Genomic DNA, 25,846 nt, shown 5'->3' with positions numbered 1-25,846 from the left:
TGAGCAGAGGTTGGACCAACAGTAAGATCCATCATTTAATGATGCATTTAATGATGCACAAGTTAGATATTTTTGGCTTTGAAGTGAGATGTTTCTGAGAAATTTGAAGACTAAATGTATGGAGCAAAGTTATGTGTGAACTAACAATAATCCTCTAACATATCCTGACCAGTACATTAAGCTAAATGCTGTTTGACAGAGATGTAATGTAGCACTAGACAAATATGAATTCAGAATTCAGTTCCAACTAGAGAAAGTAAAGGAGGTTGCAGATGTCTATTCAAGAAGGATGTGAGACATTGAAGCTATGATGATAGCTAAAGGAGTAAGACTAAAGTGTAACAGTCAAAAACCTATTATTATAAGCAAATGTCAGTATACTTGAAAGATTGAGACTTCTGTCAGAGATTATGACATTAAGTTTACATGACTTTCATTTCATTGAACCAGTCTTCTTTGTCTCAATTCTGTGGATAATTGTCAAAATGGACAAATGTTGATTGACTGCTGTATAAAGTTAATATATGACAGAAAATGGGGAGGTAGTATCAAATGGCTAAGTGATAATCACTGTAATGTTTCCTAAATATGGGTAACATTTGGTATTTGGTTCTCTAACACTAAAGTCTTCAAAAGCCTTTAAAGGTATTTCCTGCAAATATTGTATGCAGAAAGATTGGAACACAATGATTACTTGTGCTCTACTATGTAGGAAAATAGTGCAGCGCACATTCTCAATTTTCAGACACTTCTATATGAAATCCTGTAGCTCCAAGTAGAAAAAAAAAATCCATTAGATATTATTAATGAGGTTACCTCCTTCTCTGGACTCACTTCCTTTTCTCAAAACTAGAATTGCTACTCTTATCTTGTGTAAGATCAGTGATTTGCATGCTACTTATTTGCATGCAGTCTTTATGTGGTTATCTTCATAGTGGAGATTGTTCTGTCTCTCTGTTTTTTGTTTATTTGTTTTCCCTAGACAATAATGATGATGTAGAAGTCTGGATTCCATCCCTGTGCTCCAGTATTTTTCCAAGGATACTGTTACTGTCCATGGCACTTGCCTTTAAGAGTTAATTTTTAGAGGTGTCTGCTTTTAGGCTATGCACATTTATTTTGATTGTTTTACCTTAATTCCTTAGTTCAAGCTTAGTCACATATTCCTTAGCTTTTGGCAGTTGGATCTCCCCAGAAGGAATTCTTCTGAACATCTTTGGGAATATTTTTCATCTTATGTACTATGTCTAACAACTCTTCAAGTAGATTGCATATGGTCTTGATTACTCAATTCTGTTCCTACTAGTTTGTTGCATTTCAGAACCTTGTATATTCTTTCTACCCTGGAATTAACCTTATCTTTAGGTTTTAATATCCTCAATTGTTATCATCATTCATAAGTATGAATTAGAAAGTCATATGACTTCTTTCTTGTGTATGAGTTGTAAATACCCCAAATATGCATACTTTGTTTTTTACCACCTCAAAATTATTTTCATGTTTTTTTTTTTGTAAATGAGTTTGCTATGTCATATCTGGATTAATAGCTATCAGCATCTCTCCTCTCATTGAACCCCCCACATTCAAATATATAAGATTTTTCACTGAGACTTTCCATCATACTGTTCTTCAGTGTGTCAGAAGCCTTCTATTCTATAATTTCAGTGATGTGGGTATAATCAGATTTTCTGTGATTGTTGGAGAAGAATGAGTTCTCTCCTGAGAAAGTTCCTAATTTTGATCAGTGAAACTTCTCTGCTATGACATATCTATTTCTATACCTGCCTTCAGATGAAGTTTTTCTAATGGATCCAGTAGATCCCTCCACCCTTCCAGTGAGGTATCTTCATATGTTTCACAGATCCTAAAACTATATCTATGATACCACAATAAAGGCTAATCTACATCTCACTCTGCTTTTAAAAACCATATTTTTTTTTCAATGACACACCAAACTATATTTACATTGATTCTCAGCTGGCACTTGAACACTTTAGCCCTTGAAATATTCACCACAACTATTACCCCCAGAACTATCTTTCCAGGATGTGCTCCAGCTTTTCCATGAACCTCCTAAACTCTGGCACTTAGAACTGAACAGTTTTGATCTGATTAGGGCAAAGTGTAACTGAGCTATCAATTGCCTTATTCTGTACTAACTCTGTTTATTAAGGTAACCATAGATTGTATTATGCAACACTATTGACTCATATACAAGTGTCCTTACACCCATGAGGAATTTTTCACAACCTCGTATTTAGACAGTTTCCCTGTCTCATTTTATCCAGTTGATTGTTTGAACCTAGATATAAAATGTTGTATTTATCTTTATTAAATTGTATCTTATTCAATCTGGACCACCTTTCAATCTTTCTATGTATTTGGGAAGCTGTGTTTTGTCAGTCAATTTATCAGCAATTTCTGCCAACTTTGGGCTAGATAGATTGTTAGGAAAACCTGAATTCAAATAGACTTAGATATATATACTAGATCAGTGATTCTGAGAAAGTCATTAGTCTCTGTTTGTTTCTGTGTCTTTATCTGTAAAATGGGGATAATAATAGTATCTAATTCCCAGGTTTATTGTGAGGATCAATGAGATTAATACCTTTAAAGTGCTTAGAACAGTGCCTGGCACATAGTAAGTGCAATATAAATGTTAGTTATTATTTTCAAACTTGATAAATGTTTTTTGTTGGCCTTCATCTGAACTCAGAAAAATCTTTAATATTTTGAGGAAAGTGAAACCAGAATATTTTCTGAGATATCATCTCTACAGCAGGTAATTCTTCCAAAATAATGGGTTGTTTCTTGTTCCAATCTTCTCCTAATTTAAAAATTCCTCCTAAGGGTGCAGATATATACTCCCAGATGAGGTGGCAGTTTCTGCTGTTCCTAGGCTTTTGAATCACTTTGGCCCAGAAACAATGAACTGCATCAAAATTACATTCTAGATGGATATACTGAGCTATTGTGAATTTCTGATATTTCTTAATTCTACATTGATTTTCAGATTCAATTTTTAAAAGAAAAGGGAGGATGAATGTAGTGGATGAGGTAGATAAAAGGATCACAAAATGCTTGAAAGTTTTGGGAGGTTTATAGGCTATAAAATTCATGTACCAATGTTTATCCAATCTTTGACATATATATATATATATATATATATATATATATATATATATATACATACACACACACACACACACACACATATATATATATATATATATATATATATAAAGTGCTTTTGTTGTCAAATGTCATTTGTATTGAAATACATTTCTCTAAGGAATATCATGGCAAAAACAGTAGATCATATTGGAAATTCAGGCAGAGTTCTGCTTTTCTGTTTATTCTAAACCTCTGGGTTTACCTAACAAATCATAAGTGTGATTAATAAAGACATATTTAGAAGGCAGATATTGTACTATTTCTGTGCTGAGGGACAATTCAGTATTCCTGATATTAGCTTCCATGTTGAAGTCCACTGAGGATATTATTCATGAAATTTATCTTAAAGGTACTTTCCCATAAACTGAAAACATTGACTGAAGAAAGCATAGTTTGTAAAATCATAAATTTAGAGCTAGAAAGAATTTTAGGGGCCTTTTAGCATAAACTCTACATTTTACAAATAAGGAAACTGGGACTCAAGTAGATTGTGACTTTCCCAAGACCATACAGGCAATGTGTAGGAAAGATAAGATTTGAACTCAAGTCTCCTAACTCTAAACTTTTGGATCTAGATGACTTGGCTTCAAAATTAATCTCAAGCACATTCTACAAGTAACTTTATTGTGTAGAGTTCAGTTTTCTCATGTATAAAATGTTGATTGAATTATATCATCTTCAAAGTCTTTTCCAACTTGAATATTCTTTGAAATCCCTACCCCTACGTGTCCCTTATAAGAAGATTGGAATTTTTTTCAGATAATGTGTCTATATTTTCTTTTTTATTCTGAAATATAGTCTCCCACTTTAAAAATAGATCCTTGTCTTCCCAAGACAAGAGGCACAGTAGATCTCACAAAAACATTTTTAGCATATTTGATTTCTTTCTTTCATTATTTTCTAAGACTAAGAATTGAAGATGAGTCCAACTTTCCTGAGGTTTTGCAACTACAATTCCCTCTTCCTCCAAGGGTTATCTGCTGTGGACTCAGAAATATGAACTCAACCAAATTTATTCCTGGGAAAACCTGGCCTCTAATGGAGCCTCCTGAGGGAGGGGCAGAAATTAGTTTCTCCTTTTCTCATATTCTTGGGTTCTTAATATCTACCTCACTCTTCCAATATCCACAGGGGAAAAGTACCTACAGTCTAAGTGTTGGCTAATGTCTAGAGTCTCTTATCAAAAAATGGAAGTAAAATGGTTGTCAAATATACAATATGAATCTAATATGAGACATATTTATTTCCTATGCAGACTTACAGCTAGGTAATGGAATTAATAGAATGTTGGACCTAGAATCAGAAAGATTTGAGTTCAAATCTGTCCTCAAACATTTACTAATTATGTGACCGTGGGCAAATTACTAAATCTATTTGCTTTGTTTCCTCTACTGTACAATGGAGATAATAATATCACCTTTCTCACAAAGTGGTTGTGAGGATTAGATGAGATAATATTTCTGAAATGATTAATATAGTGCCTGACACACATAGTAGGAGTTATATGAAGACTTGTTCCCTTTCTCTCATCTGTCTCTGTCTCTCTTCAGTGACACAGACCAGGGAGGAGGTCAAAGAAAAATTCTTTATTGGTGAGTCAAATCACATATATATACATAATTATGAGGAGGCAGAAAAATGCTTTGAATAGGTGTTGGGCACTATATAGCAAAACTTGATTATAAGTAAGTTATCATTACAAGGTACAAAATCCAAAACCTTTCAAAGAATTAATACTAATTTCAAGGAAAGGAGATATCTTTTTGTATATTACTCAACCAATTAATATGTATTGATTAAATGCCTACTATGTGCCAGGCACTGTGCTGGGAGACAAAGATATAATTGCAAAACAAAAATGAAATGATTACTTCTTTCAAGAGCATATACATGTTTTCCCAGAGAAAGCTTCTTGCATTCTCAGTTACCTAGCACATAGTAGGAGCCAATTAAACACTTACTGAGATAAAGGAGTAACCTGATTTTACCTCCAATCTAGTTAATTCCTTCTCTGATTCTCTGGTGAATTTCTCCATCCCCATTCACATAATTCAAAAGGGTGAGAAAAAGAAAGTTGAACACATCAGGGAAAATGAGAAGTCAAAGGGAAATGGCTGCATAAAGGAGATCATTTCTAAAGCAGAATGACTAGTCAAGATTGTTGAGACTAGGGGGCAAATGCTCCTGGATTTTGGATTTCAGAGAAACTGATTGTGATTGGTCATTGGTAGGAGAATTGATGCATTTTGATTTGGACAAAGATGTTAGACAGTGAAGTCAATAAGCATTTATTAAGTGGCTACTATGTGCCAAACACTATACTAAGCACTGTTCTACGAAGCAAGAAATGAAAGAGGAGGAAGATGTAGGGTGAAAATAAAACCCTGTCCTATCTTCCCCACTCTCCCTTATAGCTGCTGGGATTGGGGCGGGGGTAAGGGTGGGGGGTAATAGACAAATTGGAGGCCTGTTCTCCAGTAACAGAACTGTCCTCATCTAATCCACGTGGATGTTAGGTGTGTTTTTGTGTCACACACTCAACACCCACGTGCCTACATTCTGCGAGCTTCCGAATTAGCTTTGAGCCCATCTCTCTCTGCTCCCATTGCCCAGATTAACTGAAAGCTCCAGGAAGATATCATTTTATTCCCATCACCCAGTTTATTCTGGCAGCTCCCACCCGCACCCTTACCCCCATCCGTTATGGGCAGGAGCGCAGCCACCTGCTGCTCATCTCCTTCTATCGTCCCGATCCTGGGCGGTCTTTGGATGGAAGCACCAGTGCAGTAAACCCAGTTCATGGTCGGGGAAAGTCCTACCCTCGTAATGAAGACTAACCCGTTCCTCTTTAGGCTATCGCCGCTCCCTTGTCTCTCTTTCCGACGACTGCCCCGTTTCCCCATTTTGGCCACATCTAGCCAGCACAAGGCTCAGGAGGTGGGGAAGGAGTGGGAGTGGGTGGCGGAGAGAAGCAGGGCATGCGGTGGAGGACTGAAGATAAAATTACTCTAATGCCCTCCGCTTCCCTTTCTGCCCTCACCTTTGTTTGATTTAGGATTGAGAACCTGTCGCCCCCTTCACCTCCCCCTTAGTCTACAAAATAAGGGGGAAAGGAAAGAGGAGGCTGGAGTGGGGAAGAGGAGAGTAAAGGAGCCTAGAAGATCCTGAGGCCGTGAGGCCGTGAGGCCGTGAGCCCGCCCCCTCCGCATCTCCCCCTCCTCTTGGCTGGCGGCTGCCGCAGCTCCAGCTAACAGGCGTCAGCGTGGGCTCCCCGGAGTAAGTCGCTAGGTAACCGAGCTCCGCAGACCGAGAAGTGGGGAAGCCCGAGCTGCTCGTCACCCTGAAGGCAGGAGGGGGCGCAGGAACCACCACTCTTCCGCGCCCTCCATCTCCAACCAGGCACTCCAGGATTGCCCCCATCTCAGATACGGGTGCACACACACACACACACACACACACACACACAAAGAAGCATGCTCCCCATCCCCACCTTCCTTCCGATGCACTGACCTGTTCCATTCCCCTACTCTTCTGGAGAGAAGGCAAGAGAGGACCTTCCACCTACTCTATCCCCATCCCAGGGATCCCGACATTGCAAACCACTCTCCCCAGCTGCTTGGCAGCCGCGGCTCTGCCAGTTCCCCCAACTTAGTTGGGCCCTCGGAAGCTGAGGTGGTCTCTCCTGCATCTTTCGGTGCCTCTGCTGCTGCTGCTACCGCCGCCGCCGCCTTTGCCGCTACTGCTGTTGCTGTTGTTCTTGGCGTCGGTAAGATGGTTCCCAAATTCGTTTAATGGATGTGGGTTATTGGCGCAACCCAGAGAAGCAACAATACAAACTCGCTGCGTGGGAAAGTTTTCGGTGTTTTCTGAAGATTGCCCGGTCATCAGAAAAATCTAGGAGCCCTCATGGGTGAGGATGGTTCTCCTAAGGTACTCTTCTTTGCCTTCTAAGGCCTCCCCGCCCACCCTTTCTCTATCCACTTTAGGGTCTTAGTTAGTGCCTGGGCTTCAATAAGGTCTTTCTCTTTTGCTTCTCCAAAGTCTGTGTGATGACCCCAGAAGCTGGGCATGAAGATCCCCTGGGAACAGCAGGGAAATGGTAGTGCTTACCTGAGATTTCACTGGAGGAAAAACCTGTCCAGGAGAAGAAAATGAAATGAACTCTGGGGATCTGGCACCCAGTGGCTGTCTGAAACCTACAGAAAACTTGTCCCTTTGTCCAGGAGAATGGTGCTGAAGCTGCCTGCCCAATTCACAGGATACCTGGATGCCATGCTCAGCCCAATGTCTGCAGAATGCTCCCTGCCCCTCTCCTCTTCCTGATGCACTGCATGGTAAGGCCCTTTTCTGCCATTGTAGTAATACCCCTTTGCTTAAAAAAAATAATTTTTGAAGGCTTGCTTTTTTGTTATTTCTTTTCACCCTCACCTTCATAACCTGTTTATTTTCCGGAGTTGTCATTTTCCATAGCTGAGGACACCTGATTGACAGTATAGTTTCCACTAACATTTTATAGCTTCCTTCATATTCCTGCATATTTAATGCGTGTTTGAAGATACCTGATATACCGAACAGGTTTAATCACCCACAGTCCACCAAAAAGAAAAAGATTTGTTTGGTAAGAACGACAATACATTCAAATGGAATGAATAGACTTCTTTATCCTGGCCCCCCCCAGTAGATACAGGTATGTCCCATCTTTTCTAGATGTAGCTACTTTGGCATGAGGGGTGGTGGTGGTTGGGGGCAGGGAGCATATGTATGTCTGATCGAATATATGTTCTATTAAGTATTGAACAAACAGATTAAACCAAGATTTCCTTTCTTTTGTTAGAAAAACAAAAAACAAAATACCCATTCTAAAGTCCAATGAATGTTAAATTTAAGCTTATGTCCAATACTTCTTTTAAATCAAAATCTGAGGCTTTGCTTGGAATTTTGTCTTTACAAATGATCTCTTGAATGATGTAACATGCAACACCTGGTTTATATTAATGTGTCTACCCTGTAATTAGCATGTGGGATATATGTGAGCTTTGTTTTATGTCTTTTCTACCTTCAAGCTGGGTACGTCTATAAGATCTCAGCTGGAAAAGCCAATTCTTCATGTCAGCTGATTCTGCTATTCTGTCATGCTATTAGTCATCTCTGGCAATTATCACGGTGATCATAAATAGACAGCATAAAAATTACAAGGCCTATTGATAATGGTCTCTCAATGCATGGTTACCATACATTCCCCTATTGCAAGTGATACTTCCTACTTTTCAGAGGGGAAAGGACACTTTAATATAACACGGTACACTAGACATCCTCATTTGGCCACTAATTTTCCCTTTGGAGCTTTTACATGTTCTCATATGCTTTCTTGGGTCATTCTTAGGTACATAAGAAAGCAAGGTCATATAGAAAAGTTTATTTAGATCCTGGTATGTAAAGCTTATGCAATTTATAATCAGCATCCCTAGTTTAGACTAGATGACTATGGAGTCTTAGAGAGCACATTCAGCTCAATAAAAGATAAGTACTGTTATTTTGGAGGATGGGAAGAAGTGTGTGTACTTATATTGATCTGTGTTAGGGAATTAATGGGACAGAATCATGTAGGGGTCAGTGGCCACAAAATGAAGAGGTGATTGAATTCCAAGGAGAAGGGTGTATGTAGTAGAGATTACAAGGGTCAAGTTTGATAGAACAAGAGAAGGTTGAAAGCTAAACGTTAAAAAAAAAAAAAAAATCCTAGGAGGAGATTGGGTGGAAAGTATTTAATGCTTCAAAGTGTTTAATTTAGCACACCAACATGCTAGATATAATTGGTTATATACTTTGAGTATGTTTAAATGTATGTCACAGTGATCCTTCAGAAGGAAGAGATACAATGTGTGACCATGAAGTCCATCTGCAACCCCTTGAATTTTCTTCTAATCATAATTAATTTTCTTTGTACAAGTCAGACTTTTTTTTGTCAAATAATGAGGAGTAAAAAAAGCTAAATTTTCAAGCAGTTTCAAACATATTGTTTTCTAATTGCTTTAGTAATAGATTGGTTTATTCTACCAAGTATCCAGAGGTATCCTGATAATCTTAGAATTGTAGATTAAAAAAAAACTTTTAGTTCATTACTCATTCCTTAGATGTTGATTACAGTTAAATTAATCAACTTGACCTATGGGGAATTAAAATTGTGTTCATAGCTAGTTTTAAAACTGAGTTAATGAACCCTTTCAAGAATTATTGAATTATAAATGAAACATGATATTTCTACATACATTAGTGTTCTACGTATTTCCCAAAGACTAAATACCAACTAGGACATATTATATAATTGTTCCATCTGAAAAGTCAGTAGAGTGGCCTTGCTTAAAGCTTCTATCACACAAAGAAATTCTGCATATAGGAAATCTTGTATTTTGTGTGTATGTGTGTGTACATATATACTTTTAAAATTTGAAATACTTCTACTTTAAATAAATATTAGGATAGGGAAGCAACTTTTGAAAAATGTAAATGATAAAGACATATTATTATAAAATGAGACTATTTTTTCCTTTGATATTAAATGTCATAATATTAGTGTTCTGATGGCCAATTGCCCAATGTACTAAGCTTCTAACATTCATCTTCTAACTGATTGCTTTCATTAACTTTTTCCCATTCAGGAATCTTCTTTCCCCTTTTTACTTCATCTTGTATTCTCACTTTGCAATTTTTAATTTTTTTTTAAAGCCCACTTCTTCAAAGACTCCAACATATAACTAGATGGACTTAGTGCTTTACTCTGAAGTTTTTTTTCCTTGTTATTACCTTTAATTCACTGACTCAATAAACTCTCCTGGAGAAAGCAATCTACACTCTGTTATATCTCACCATTTATGACATTGTTTTCAAAGTCACACAAATACAAATAGTGTATTAGCAAATAGCTACTGAAACATTTTTTAAGATTGTATAGCTTTTCCAAATAGATATATTCAAATTCTACAAACATTTTAAAGTGTCTGCTTTGTGCAAGGTACCAATAATAACTAATGATAATAGAAAAGCAAAATTAATATTCTCTGCCTTCAAGGAGCAAGAAGACACAATGAATCAAAAATCAGTATAATTAACACAAATTAAGGTGAATAGTGAGTGAACATTAGCAACAAGATAGATCAGGAATGATACCATAGTAGTGATACCAAAGATATGTGATCTGAAACTTAGAATAAGAAAAGAGTCTGATAATTGAAAACGAGAAGAGAATAAATTCCATATTAAGCATGCCAAGTTTAAGCAACAATTTAGCAATCTAGTTTATCTGGAATGTGGAGCATGTGAAGGGAGACACCATGAAATAAGGTTTAAGAGCTGAGTTGAAATCAGTTTGTTAAAAACTGTAAATACCAAGCCAAAAATTTGTATTTTATCCTAGAGACAATGGGAGCCAATTAGGGTCTTTGAATAGAAGAGTGAAATAGTCAGAGGTATGCCTTAGAAAGATAATTTTGGTAGATTTTTGCAAATCCAGTACTATTTCTTGTATACTGAGCAACTTCTGATGTGATGGACACCACAACAGTAGTATTTTGCAGCCTATGACCATTTGCCTTCAGCATTTTCATTTCAACAGAAATTATTGTCCAGTATGTGGGATACTCCCATAGAACTACAATAATATAATAGAATAATGTTGCACACTATAGATCAGATGACTTTAAAAATGAGATATGCAGCAAGATTTATAGAGATCCTTATGTCATTTGATTCAATGAGGGTACAAATAACAGAACATTGCATTTAGATAACACTTCTACCCAGGGAAGTCAAGGATTTTTTTTTTTATGACAGCATTACTTTTTTTTTTTGCATGACAGGTGGGGAGGGCATGTCATTTATATGCACAATTTATAATACACAATTGTAATGGACTGAGGCTTGAGTTGATGCACTGAGGTCCCAAGCACGGGAGGCTAAATAGACTATACTCTATTAATATACATTCTTGGATAAAGAATGGCCCCCACCCACTCTCTGTGCAAGTCCCGATGTGTTGTATAGGAAATGACGATTTTGGTGGGTGGAGGCAGAGAGACTGGAAGAGAGGCTGGGGGAGATTGAGCCTGGGTTCCATGCTAGCAGCTGCTGGTTGTGTGGCTTCTGGTCTAGCTAGCTTCTTGACTCAGCTGCACACATTGCTATTGCCCATTCCTTTCCACCTCCGATCTTTCTTCACTGAGAATAAAGATTGACGGTTTTCCCCTAACCTGAATTCCTGATTCCGGCTTATTTTAAAATACACGGTCTTTACACACAATTGTTGGTAAAGATGAACAGTACTATAAATAGTACCACAAATACCATATGGAAAACATATCAGAGCTACTCAAAACTTTTAGCTTCATGGAAAAATGACCATGCCAAGTATTAATGCCATTTTGCATACACATAATAACCTTTTAAAGCTTAATGGATTAAAAATGAATTGGTAGTGGATAGTATATGTGCTTATATATCAGAATGATTCTGTAATTTCTTTTAAGTATTCTTGCAGTATCAATCTCAGTGTTGGAAGGTACTTAACAAGGCATATAATACAACCCAATACCTGTCTGAGAATCCTTTCTATATCATATCCCAGAAGTATTTATCCACCTTTTGTTATAAACCTTAAGGGAGGAGGAGTCCACCACTTGTCGAGACAGGTTGTTCCACTTTTGGAGAGCTCTTAATTATTAAGAAGTTTTCTTGACAACAAGGCTAAGTGCACCTTTTCACATATGGCATACGTTACTCCCAAGTCTATCTTCAGTGGCCAAGCAGAATAAGTTAGTGAAATACAAATAGTTCATACTTACACCAATGCTTAATTCAGATGACTACTGAATCTTATATCTTATCCAAGATTTGCATCCAAGAAATAAATCATGTGATTCACTTGGATATGTCTATATGGCCACATATATTCAAATTGATAGAAATTTTCTTTGGAATAGTTGATTTTCATTATTAAACAGAGCCCATATTTTCCTTTCATTGCTGCCTTTTATTTTTTTTTTGTACTTCACTATCATTTTTTGATATTTCCCACTCCACTGAACTTTCCCCCAAGCATATCTTTTTTCTAAGGATATTGAAGAATGGAGAAAGCCAAGGCTGTCAAGGGGCATTAAAGGCAATTTAGTTTTCTTTGGTGGGATAAAATAACATTTTATCTATTTTATACTCATGGTCCTAATTAAATCATGACATTTATTTAAAAAGAGTGGATGGCCTCATTTAGGGATTCTCAAATTCAATTTAATCAATATTTATTAAAAAGTCTCTCATGGACAAAGCCAAGCATGATGCTATAAAAATAAAAAGGAAAGATAATCTCTGTTTATCTTTGAGGTAGGTGATTATATTTTGCTTTCTGGAGCCTAACTAGAAACTCCCCTCTCTGACTATCTTGGATTTTTTAGCTAAAGGATTTGTATGTTCAAGTCTGAACATTCTTCCACTTACTAATTAATTATGTGGGTTAAGCATGTCCCATCATCTCTCTGAGGCTCAGTTTCTACATCTGTAAAATGGGAATAATTGTATTGACAATACTTTCCTAAAGTAATAGTTAGGATGTGTTTTTGCATGAACTATGGAAAGATGAGCTTTAATTCTCTCTCTCTCTCTCTCTCTCTCTCTCTCTCTCTGTTTCTCTTTCTCTCTCCCTCTCTCTCTTTCTCTTTTTCTCTCCCTCTCTCTCTTTAATATGCCTCATAGTAATTTCAGGGGATTCACTGGTTTAAAAATCCTGAGTACAGCTCTGTTTCTAGCTCAATGATTCTCTAGGGCATGTTGATGAGTGGGACTTTTTGGAAGACTTTACTATAGATAATGCAACTTGCTTTGCATATTTAAGCACAGGCCACGTTACATAATAAAGCCCCTTCAAAGCATATTGTATGTTTTCTCTTTTAAGAGATTTACAAGTTGTTCCTTTTATATGGTGTAGAGAAGAAAACTCTTTATATATAAATTCACGTACAACTCAAATCACAGTGGAAGAAAAGTAAAGATTTAAAAATGTTTTAAGACCATAAAGAAAAGAATAGACATTTGAGAAATGACACTAAGATTTTAGACTTAGCTCTGCTACAAATGTATTTTACTTCCTTTACTTAGGCTTCTGTTTCTCTCCCAAAATGAGAAATTTGGTTTATGTGATCTCTGAAGTCTGTTTCATTTCTGACATTCTGTGCTTCAAATATTTGGTTATATACTTGACATCATAACTGTGATTTCACAGAAGTCCAAATCATAAACATGTTTCCATAGCTAGTGAAATTTAATTATTCAAAGGCTAAGAAACCACAGATTTCTCCATCACACATGTTAATTATAATATGAAAAATGACACTGTTATTGGAATATGCCTTAGGTACTTTTATTTTTATAATTTCAGCAGTTAAGCTTTCTAATATAATCAATAGTGTAAATGGACTTAGAACTTAGAGATTACATTTACAGTTTCCAAAAGGGGAGTTGATTGAGTTGACTGTCCTGCTGTACTTCATCTTGGTCATACCACACCTGGAGTGTTGTGTTCAATTTGGGGCACTGAATTTGAAGAAGGATGCTAATAAATTGATCAGGACAATGAGGGCTATGGAAATTATGGCATGTTAGGCTCAGGTGAAGGAACTTGGAATATTTAATCTGATAAAGAAGAAACTAAGGAACATGAAAACTATCTTAAAATATTTGGAGAGAAAAGAAATTTGGCTTGTGCTGCTTTAGTCCAAAGTGTGTACAAGTTAGATCAAGGAGTGCATGTTGTGTAGTGGTTAATTTGGGCCCCTGATAGGACGAAACTTCTTGTAATTTAGTGATGTTCACTAATGAAATGGACTGCCATGAGAGGTAGTGAGTTCCCAAATACCAGGGCTTTTTAAGCATGAGGTTGAACGATAATTTTGGAGAACATTTGAAGTCATGTTGACCCCCTAGGTATTTATTTGAGCAATGATTTTGTGATCTGAAAGTAAATTGTATTAGAAATCAGAACACCTGAAATTTAGCCCTGAGAGAACAACTTATTATCTATGTGACCTCCAGAAAAATCTTGTAAATTTTGAACCTCAGTTTCTTTATCTATAAAAACAGAGCTTATAAAACCTGTCCTGCATGCTTCATAAAATTTTTGTAAGGATCAAATGATATAAAATATGAAAAAATATTAACTGCCAAATAGATATAAGGGCAAGAGAGCAATGAGGCAAAAGCCTCAAAAAGTACAGAATCCCTCAATTCTAATACTTCAATCAATCAACACTTATTAAGCACCTGATATGTTCCTGGCACTATGTTAAGCACTGGAGATACAAAAAAATTAGAAATTACAAATTCCTGACTTCAATTATGATCTAATATTGAACGCAACATGCAAACACACAAACACACACACACACGCACACACAAATACACACCAGTCTACAAGTTAAATAGGGGAAACATTGGAATTTAGAGGGCTTGGGAAAGAGGGATTGGCTTGGCTTCTGGTACTTTTTAAAAGCTGTAACAAGCAAATTAAAAGAAATATGAATTATGGTTCATAAAGGATTAAAAACAAACTGATTTGCTTAAAACAATAAAAGTTAGAATAGGGATAATAACAGCAATCCACCTCCCCGAGTTGTAAGGATAAAATGAGATTATTTGTAAAGAGGGTTGGCAAACCCTAAGATATTACAGAAATTTTAGTTATTATTAGGTTAGCTACTAACAAATAATGTTAATTAAAGGAATTATTATTTCTTTTAAAGTATTAATAATTAGTTGCTCATAGATTAGTAAATGTTTAAAAATAATTGCCATTTAATATTTATTTTTCATTTTCCTGTGAAGAACACAAATATGAATAGAAATTGTAATACATTTTAAGTAAAAACGTATGCCTCATTAGCATCATATACAAAATAAATAAATAAAAAGCCTATGTATAGTTTTACATATATTTTATAACTCACACATTTTACTTTCATTCTCCTATTGATTTATGAGAGGTTTATGAGAAACCTATGACCATATGTAATATTCCTCTAAGATCTTCCTCTGAGTATGAATATGTATCATATATGACAATATATGATGATCATATGATCATGAGCATATGTGAGATCATAGTATGGGAAAAAAATCTGTAATTTTCAAAGAAGATGAAGCTCTGACTATCTCTACCATTTGAAGAATAGTTTTACACTAAATTCAAAGAGGTTCACATCCCAAAAATTAGCCACCAAGTAATTACTGGTTTTGGCCTTAGTAACTCTTGAAGACCTATTACTGAGATTTGTATTAATGACAAGAGTACTCCCATTGCCGAAACTGATGGACTTTTAAAGTTGAAGTAAGGACATCCAATGCCATGTGCATTCTGCTAGGTGCCTGGAGAGATACAGACATAAATATGTCATGATTCTTGCTGTTATGGAACATAATAGAAGCATATAAGACCTATACATAGATAATGGCAGAGATTTGATCTGTTATTTAATTGCTTTAGGAAATTATCTAATAAGGAAACAGTGTCATTTTCTTTGCAACTTATAGTCCTGAAGGATTTCCTAGAAGTCTGAGGGTCTAAATGATTTACACACAGCTTTTAAGGCCAGCTTTCTAATCACTAAATGTTGTTCTAATATGTATAGAATCTAAACGTAGAAGAGTATAAAGTGGGAAGGATTAGTCATTTTTCAATATAGGTGTTCAAGAATGCCTCATAGAGAAAGTGACACTTGGGATGATCCTTGAAGGATGAATAAAATATCTACAAGGTAAAGACTAAGGTGGAGGAAGAGAAGGGAGCAGGTGGTGCCAAAATGGAATAGTAAAGAGAGGGACTCACCTAATTTCTCCTTCAAATACCTTTAAATAATGACTAACAAATTTTAGAGCATCAGAACCCACAAAAAATGAAGTGGAAAAATTTTCCAGCTGAAGACAACTTAGAAGGTTAGTAGGACAACTCTGTTGCACCAGGGTGGGAGAGTGAAATAATTACAAAGGCCTCACCAGCAAAGCCCTGACCCTAGCAAACCAGGATTGGGTCTTGGGGCTTCCGAATCAGTGGCAACAACACACAGTTTCTAAACCTTTCAGCCCACAGACACTAAAGACAACATGGAAGGCAGTTGGAAAGGTTTGTCACACTAGGGAGTGAGGGGAGCCACAGCAAACCAGGAATGGGCCTTAGGAGCCACTGAATTAGCAGCAATAGCAGCAGATGTGGCAATGGAGGTCTCAGTCCACAGATGATAAGGAGATCAAACAGATGATTTTAAGGAGATTACAGAGGTCTCCTTGCTAGCATTGAGGTAGGACTGCTGCTTTTCCCTTACTCTGATACAGAATATAGTCCTGGCTCAAAGTTCCAGAGTGAGGAGGAGCACTAGCACACACGGACTTACAAGCAGAGTGGACAGGGGACTCTTCTCATAGAGAGGCAGAGAATGCTTGTGGTCACTCAAACACCAGAGCATAGGTCAGGAGAGTGGTAAGCACACTTGTTCTTGGATCCCACCTACTACAGGTTCCTGAAAACAGCTGCACAAACCTCCTGAAGTTTGAGCACTGCATCTTCCACCCTGGAAACAAAACCTTACTTTAACAAAGTCAAAAAATAGGCTGGGAAGATGAACAAACAACAGGAAAAGATTCTGATCTTGGAAAATTATTATAGTAACAAAGATGATCAAAACACACACTTTGAAGAGATTTTAAAAAATCCTATCTCCAAAAACTCCCAAGAAAAATAAACATTGGTCTCAGGCCATGGTAGAGCTCAAAAGCAATTATGAAAATCAAGTAAAGGAAGTAGAGGAAAACTTGGGGAAAGAAATTAGAGTGATAGGAGCAGCTAGTTGGTATAGTGGATAGAGTACCAGCCCTGAAGTCAGGAGGACCTGAGTTCAAATTTAGTCTCAAGAGACTTGAACACTTTCTAGCTGTGTGACCCTGGGGCAAGTCACTTAACTCCATTTGCCTCAGCAAAAAAAAAAAAAAAAAAAAAAAAAAAAAAAAAAAAAAAAAAAAAAAAGGAAGAAAGAAATTAGAGTGATGCAAAAAGTCAATGAAGAGAAGAATACCTTAAAAAGCAAAATTGGCCAAATAGAAAAGGAGGTAAAAAAGCTTCCTCCACTTAGAAAAATAATTCTTTAAAAATTAGATTAAGCAAATGGAAGCCAATGACTGAGAAATCAAAAAACAATAAAACAAAATCAAAAGAGAGAAAAAGAGAGGGCATTCCAGGCACAGTAAACATTTGTTATGGTCCAATTAAATTCTTGTTTATTGCCTATACTTTGTGCCTATACTATACAATATTCAGACAATTTGTCAATGAATATTTATTAAAATTCTACTAGGTTACACTCATTATACTAAGTACTGGGGATACAAAAAGAGGGAAAAGAGCCCCCTGTCTTCACTATGTAGTGATCTCAAAGAGATCACTATATAATGCACAAGAACAATTTCTTTAATCTGAGGTGCTTTTTAATACTTCAAAAAGCTAAGATTTCATTAGTTTGAGTGTTCTTGCAACTATCATAAATTAGTCCTCATTTCCAATTTTTACCACACCTTGGTAGATGATTTTTATGAGTTCCTATGTCCCCAAACATCATTAACTATGACCAGTTTTCTGATGGTTGGGCCCATTACTAAGTCTTTCTTACAGTTTTTCTCACTTGATGGGATCTTGATGAGTTAGTCTTCCTTTGACATATATGGTCTTTTGAAAACTCAGGATCACCTTTACACTATAATGAGGTATTGGAGCATTTAAATGTCTAGGCTAAATGAATTTCAGATTGATTAATTGTGGTTTTTAAAAAGGTTAATTGCAAAGGATGATATTATTGCTCTTGTCTTAAGAATCCATGTTTAGCTAATTTATGTTAAATAATCCATACCCTGACATCTTCTTGCATAAGCTATAGATTAAAATTATGAGTTTGTATTATGTATTATATTAATCTGAGTGATCTGTAAAAGAAAAAGTAAACAGCTTAATAATGGAATGGTTTGAAGACAAGGTTTTCAAACAAGTTTAAAAACTGCTTCAAAGTGCCACTTCAGTTCTAAATATAATTAGCCTCATCTATATAAAGAACAGATTCTATGCATAGTTCCTGATATATTCTGTAACTTTCTGAACTTTTAATTTATTCAACAAACATTTATTAAGGACATACAACGTGCTACTGTGTTATGTACTATCAGACAGAATGAGAAAAATAAAATGTTTTGCCCTCAAGTAACTTACAAGATAATGAGGATAAATAAGACAGGTACGTAGTTACCCTATTTAAATCTGTATAATATTTAAGTATATAAGATGAATATAAATTCTTATGAGATCAAATGAGGAGAAAAAACTAACATTTAGGGAAATCAGGAAAAGTTTCATGGAGTTAATGAGGATAACATTTCCAATACAGAATCCTTCTGTGGAATAGGGATAAGGATGTAAAGTGGACTATTTCATAGAGCATCCCACTTGCAGGCAGGGGGTGGAGGGGGGAAACTGTGTTTGAATTAAGGCTTTCTATGGATCAGCATCACACATTTACTTGTAGGATCTTGAGGAAATCACTTGACCTTTTTATGCTTCAGTATCATTGTGTAAAGTAGTTCTGGTATTTAGTGACTTTGGATACCACACTTCATTTTTCTGAATCTCATTTTCCTTATCTGTGAAATGAGAAGGTGGATTTCTGATTTATTTTCTTTTTCTTAAGATTATGAGCCTATAATTCTGGTCATTGTTTTACCATTTCAGAGTATTTTTGTGGTGAAGATCAAATAAGAAAAATAGTACTTTTAAAGCCTAAAACACCATATACATTTATTAGTATGGCCCAACTAATTTATGATTCATTGGAAATAGGCCTGATAAACCATATCAAAAAACCCCAAATCTAAAAAACAACAAAACAAATGATTTGGCTACCAAGTAATGTGAATCAGGAGCTAAGAATAGACTCCTTTTGTGTTTTTGTGACGATTATCTGACTTACATTAGATAGTAGTCAAATCTATTGTTTTTTTTGTTTGTTTTGATTTTTTTTTCTTTTTTGGGGGGGAAAATGTTATGACTATCATATATTAAAATGGGGTTTTCAGGTGTGGAACAAATATGCTACTAGCCTTGATGTGGCAAAGACAGGACCCTGTGTCCAGCAAGACACAATTAGAAGGAGTTGGAAAAGATATCTAGTCCAACCCATTCCTCATGCATTTTCTTTTTCAACATCTCTGACATATGGTGTTCCTGCTCCTGTCCTTTTTTAATAGTTCTAATAGTGGATGAACTTGCTATCTTCTATTGTGGTCTTTACTATATACCTTTAAATCTAATATGTTCATCTTTAGAGTGATCTGAAACCTACTTCCTTATAATTTCTCCTCAGTGGGCCTAGTTTTCCCTTTTGGAGATGACCAGAATAAGAGCAATGTCTTTTGCAAAGGTGGTATAGCATAATAACAATAATGATGGACTTGGAGTCATCATTCCAGATTTAGGCCAAATCAGCAACATCAGAGGTTATCTGGTATAACCCAGCAATATGCTGGAACTAGCTAGTACAGGCCCAAAAGCTAGTTGTCAATATGAGCATTTATACCATAGAATTCAGTAAATGCTACAAATCAGGGCTTCATTGTTTTGTTGATCATTTAGATATAAAAAAGTGATGCCAAAAATATTAATAATGAAGATTAAAGTTAAAAGTATTCCCTACATATTTTTGAGAACTGATTTTGAACATTTACCAGCAAACCTTGCCTAACACCCCTATTTAACAAATCTAGTTCGGATACTTAACTAGTTATGATCTTGACAAGTCACTTAACCCTTCTATGCCTTCATTTTCTCATCTATAAAATAGTTATAATAAAAATGCTCACATTAGATTGTGGGAAGGTAAAATACTTTCTAAGCTTTAATGCAAAATCTAAATCTTATTAGTTTTCTTGCCTCACTATAGTCTTTTAAATATTTTAAATCAATTGAATTTAGACATTTTATCCCATTATAGTATGAAATCTATGTATGTACAAACATATAATTTGTCCTGGGATACCTAGATATTTGATTATTCTGTTTCATGTGCTCTAAAACCTGAGTTCAAGTAACTTTTATTTATTTGGGCAAGTCATTTAACCTCTGCTTCAGTTTTCTTGAGTATAAAATGGGATAGTAATAATATCTATATTCCCAGGATAGGATCAAATGAGATAATATTGCTGAATAAATGTATGTCTTCTTCTGTATTTGTCTACATATAGGGTAAGGAGGTTGAGAAATTTTTTTGCTATATGAATATTTTAATGTAAGTCAGTGATAGGAGGTAAAACATTAACAATGAGGCTATCAAGAAAGGTGTTGTGAAGGAGATGGAATCTGATCTGAGCCTTGAAGAAAGTGAGTGCTTCTAAGACATAGAGGTAAAGAAAGATATAGGGAACAGCCTGTTCAAAGACAAAAAGGAAGAAGGTGGAATTTCACATTCACAGCATAAACTGGCTGGAATGTAGAATGTGTGAGGGAAAATAATGTGAAACTTGTCTGAAAAGATAATAGTCAAACTATAAAGAGATTTAAATGCTGGAGTTTGTGTTTTGTTCTAAAGCGTTAGGGAGCTGTTGAAGCTTCATGAGCAGAAGAGTGACATAGCTCTAGTTGTGATACAGGAATTTTAATTTGACTATTCATGGTAGATGAATTCAAGATGGGAGAGACTGACAGCAGGGAGACTATTCCAAGCATCCTGACAAGAAGTGATAAGTGCATGAACTGGGATGATAGACATGTGAAAGCAGAGAAAAATGAATGAATATAAAGGGGGGAAGGTATGAAAAGGGACAGTAAGGAAAAGCAAACTTGAGCATGATTCAGAGGTTATGAACCAAATTGGCTGGCAGAATGTTTTTTTTGCCTAACGGATAAAGGAAGCAAATGAGAAAGAATAGGCTTCGGGGAAAAGCAGAAGATCTTTCTGCTGCAAAATTTCCACCCAAATGTGATTAAAAGCTACTGAGAGCAAGTCTCCACATCTTAGACATTACATTAGTGGGGGGTTGTTAAACATAGAAATCTATTACTTAAGGGATTTGGGAATTTCTGACTAACTTTAAAAACGAGTAATAAAATCTTTTGGTTTTTTGTAACCTTTATCTCTGAATCTATCCCTCTCTATACTTTATCCATTTTAATATCCTTTTAATAAAGCATTTTAAAAAGTAAGAGGGAAAAAAGATAGTACACTAAAACTAACCAGTATATCTGCCTAATTTAAAAAATTCCAGGACAAAGCTTCATTTCTTTGTTTGCTTTAGGCACAATTTTATGCAGGGATCTAGATTAGGTGATGATCTGGGCCATCTTTTGCCACTATAATCCTACTTCTTTATCTCTTCAAATAAGTACAATTATAGAGTGTGGTAAATATTATATAAGGTTTGGGGTATCTTTTGTGGTTGTGAATAAGAAATTGTAAAAGAAGAAATTGTGACAGCTTGCTGAGCAAAAGATATGAATAGTTCCCTGCCTTGTTCTCATTTAATAGAACTTTGTACAAAAATTATTTACTATTTCTAGAGTGATAGAGATGCATACTTTCTGTTTAATTTTACGTTCTAAGTTAAGTGAATGTGGAAAGAATAAATAGATGTCTTATAAAACACATCAGACTAGTAGTGGTTCTGCCTACAAAGCAATTATCAATTTGAAAAAATGATTACTCTCAACTAGGTTTTATTTTTATTTTGATGTTAACTTTCTTTTTTTTAAATTTTATATTTAAAAACAGAATACAGAAAAAGAAAAACAGAAAAGGAATACAAAACAAAAGAGAATACTGTTATGTGCCCAGCAGAACATCAGGGAGGATTCAAAATATATGACAGCAAATTACCAGTTCAAGGAAAAAAATGTCTCTGTCTGTGTGTGTGTGTGTGTGTGTGTGTGTGTGTGTGTGTTAGTAGAAGAATTTATATTCTTGAATATCCAACTTTGCTTCCTTGTAAAATTTTCTTTTGTTCTCTGTTGCACACCTTTTTCGTTTTATTCTTTTTTCCCCTTTCATCTCCTCCATTCCCATGCAAGCTATAGTAAAGAGAAGATATATTTATGTATACATATATAGATATATACATACACATACCACCCCCGCCCCCAATTTCTTTCCTATCCCTGCTGATTCTGTTTTAATTCTTTTCTTTAACTTGCCTTGTCATTACTTAACCACCCCCACCCAAGGATCCCTTCCTTGTCTTTTTCCTTCACCCTATACTTCCCCATCTGCCCTTCCCTTTCCCCTTATTTCTTTTAAGATTTTGGAGGATGCCTATTTAATCTATTCCCTATAGAAGTAGATTTTTAGACTTAATAGCTCTTCTCCCTGCCCAATGCCTCTGTGTCTCTTCTTCCTCTGTACCTCATTTGTATAACATAATTACTATTTTTACTTTAACTCTGCCCCAATCTTTCTTTGGAGCTACCCTATTGTTGATGTCAATCTTAAACATATAGTATACATTTCCGATGTTTAAACAAAAAACGTAAACAATTTTTCTTGTTGAGTTCCTATTGATAAAAACCAGGAAAATCTTCAAGTTTGTTGAATGTTTGTTTTTTCTCATTCAATATTATAGATAATTTTGCTGGAGATGATATTTTTGACTGCAGATCTAAATCTTTTGATTGACAGTGATATGATTCCAAGACCTGCAGTCTTTTATTGTGACTGCTGACAAGTCCTGTACAATTCTAATTGTAGCTTCAGTGTATTTGAATTGTTTTTTTCTTGTTTCTTGTAAAATATTCTCTTTGATCTGGGGGTTTGAAATTTGGCAATAATATTCCTATGTATTTTCCAATCACATTGAGATAATGATCAGTGGATTTTTTTTCTATTTCTCCTTTCCCTTCATGTTCTCCACTCCAGGACAATTTTCTTTAATTATTTCTTGCATTATTGTCTCAAGGTTCTTTTTTGATCATAACTTTCAGGCAATTCAATTATTCTTATATTTTCTCTTCTTGATCTGTTTTACAGATCTGTCATTTTTCTTATAAGGTATTTCAAATTCTATTTTTTTCATTCTTATAATCTGCTTTTTATTTTTGGTCTCATAACTTCACTGGCTTCTCCTTGCTCAATTCTAATTTTCAGAGAATTATTTTCATCTTTGAAACTCTGTATCTCCTTTTCTAGTTGGTTAACATTTTTCATAATCTTGTTTTTCTTGGATGGTTTTTATTTGCATTTTTTAGTTTTCATCAATATCTCTCATTTGATTTTTGAATTCTTTTTTTTTTTTTGTTCCTTTATAAATTCTCTCTGGGCTGGGAGCCATTTCAGATTATTCTTTGGGATAGAACCTTTTTTTTTTTTTTTTTTTACTTCTGTCTCCTTCTCTGAAAATGAACCCCAGTCTTCCGTGTTCAAATAGTAAGTTTTTATGGTTGGGTTCTTTCTTCTTAGCCAGTTCATTTTAGGTGTTATTTGTTAAAGAGAATTGTTTATTACTCACCCCATATCTTATCCCCAAGTTTGAGCCTGAGCCCAGCTTTGGCTGGTACAGTGGTGTAGGACTGGATTTGGAAATGTGAAATAATTTACTCCTAAATCAGAACTGTCAAATTCATGACCAGCAAATGTTCAGAGTGTTATCCCCAGAACAGATTAAAATGTAATTGGGAAATGTTTTAGGAGTTTTATATGCTTTTTCCATTTCATCAAGTCTATTTTAAAGGAGTTTTCTTCAGATAATTTTATGGTTTTCCATTTTTATAACCTCTTGCAAAGATCTCTTTTTCTTTTCCCATTTTTCTTCTAATTCTCTTTTAAGATCCTTTTTGAATTCTTCCAAGATAGCCTTGTGAAATGGGGACCAACTTATATCAACCTCTGGGGCTTCATCTGGTCTTGATTTGCCTTTTAGTTTGAGGTCTGTTCTTTTCTTTCTCCATAAGCTGTCTAGAGTCAGAGTTCTTTTTGCTCTTTTGCTCTTTTGCTCTTTTTTTATTATAATAACTTTTTATTGACAGAACCCATGCCAGGGTAATCTTTTTACAACATTATCCTTTGCACTCACTTCTGTTCTGATTTTTCCCCTCTCTCCCTCCACCCCCTCCCCTAGATGGCAAGCAGTCCTATATATGTTGAATATGTCACAATATATCCTAGATACAATCTATGTGTGCAGAACCAAACAGTTCTCTTGTTGCACAGGGAGAATTGGATTCAGTAGGTAAAAATAACCCAGGAAGAAAAACAAAAATGCAAACAGTTTACATTCATTTCCCAGTGTTCTTTCTTTTGTGTGTCCATCATTGATCAATTGAAACTGAATTAGGTCTCTTTGTCAAAGAAATCTACTTCCATCAGAATACATCTTCATACAGTATCATTGTTGAAGTATATAATGATCTCCTGGTTCTGCTCATTTCACTTAGAATCAATTCATGTAAGTTTCTCCAAGACTCTCTGTATTCATCATGCTGGTCGTTTCTTACAGAACAATAATATTCCATAAGATTCATATACCACAATTTACCCAACCATTCTCCAACTGATGGGCATCCATTCATTTTCAAGTTTCTAGCCACTACAAACAGGGCTGCCACAAACATTTTGGCACATACAGGTCCCTTCTTTAGTATCTCCTTGGGGTATAAGCCCAGTAGTATTTTGCTCATTTTTTAAAGGTTGAGGTCTGCTTTTAAGGCAAAGGGACCCTGGGACAGTTCTGCTGACTGACTTCCAGGGCTGGGTAAGTGCCAAGTCCTGCATTCTTTCAGGGCTCAAGAGCTCACAATTTGTCTTTTGTATTTGCTTTTGGGTGATTTGCAGCAAATCTGCTTAACCACCTGCTTGCAATCAGGACAGAGTAGCCTGAATTTCATGGTAGATTCTCCAGGGCAGGGACACAGCAATGCCCTGTCTCTCTCTCTTTCTCGCCCCCCCTCCCCCCAGCTCCCTGCCCTGGGTTCCTTGTGCTGCAGTCTGGGCTCAGCTGCTTCTCCCCCTGCCTGATTGAAACAGGCCTTTTCTTAAGTTCTTCCAAAATGTCTTCTGGAAACTTCTTGTACTCCAAATATTTGTGAGTTCTATCACTCAAAAACCAATTCAGAGACTTAATCTGCTGTTATTTGAGGGAAGCTTGGAGGAGGTCACACAGATGCTTGTCTGCTCGCCACTATCTTGGCTCTGATGCTCTGGGAAATGTTTACCAAAAATAAATAATTATACAACACAAATTATATTAATTGGGTGGTCATGAGAGATCACTTTCTATTTGAGTTTGACACCACTTTTTTAGACCATCTAATTAGCCAAAAGAATTTATTCAACAGCAATATAACTCCAGGAAAAGTTTTTGGTTCTTTGCAAGACAGTAGAGAAACTTTTAAGCACAGGGAGACGTTCTCAAGGAAGTGGCATTTTTGTTGAGCTTCAATGGGAGCTAAAGCTTCCAAAAGGTGGAGGTGAGGATAAAAATAGTCCAAGTGTGAGCCCTTAGAAGATTTTAATCACATTTGGTTGGAAATTTTGCAGTAGAAAGTTAGTTTCTTTTCCCTAAAACTATTCTTCTTCTTCATTTTCCTCTTCTATCTGTCAGACAAAAAAAAAAACATTTTGGC

At 35.7% G+C, this 25,846-nt stretch overlaps 1 long non-coding RNA gene across 1 annotated transcript in view; it reads left to right on the top strand.

The window, feature by feature from the left end:
* The first annotated feature begins 6,462 nt into the window (after positions 1-6,462).
* Positions 6,463-25,846, top strand: part of LOC116421628 — an 85,274-nt gene continuing 65,890 nt past the window's right edge. The window contains exon 1 of the long non-coding RNA XR_004232105.1: positions 6,463-7,508. This is a non-coding gene — a long non-coding RNA (uncharacterized LOC116421628). The remainder of the gene's footprint in view (positions 7,509-25,846) is intronic.

This window comes from Sarcophilus harrisii, chromosome 2, assembly GCF_902635505.1.
Source record: "Sarcophilus harrisii chromosome 2, mSarHar1.11, whole genome shotgun sequence".
NCBI lineage: Eukaryota > Metazoa > Chordata > Mammalia > Dasyuromorphia > Dasyuridae > Sarcophilus > Sarcophilus harrisii.
This window is presented reverse-complemented; position numbering and strand designations above follow the sequence as displayed.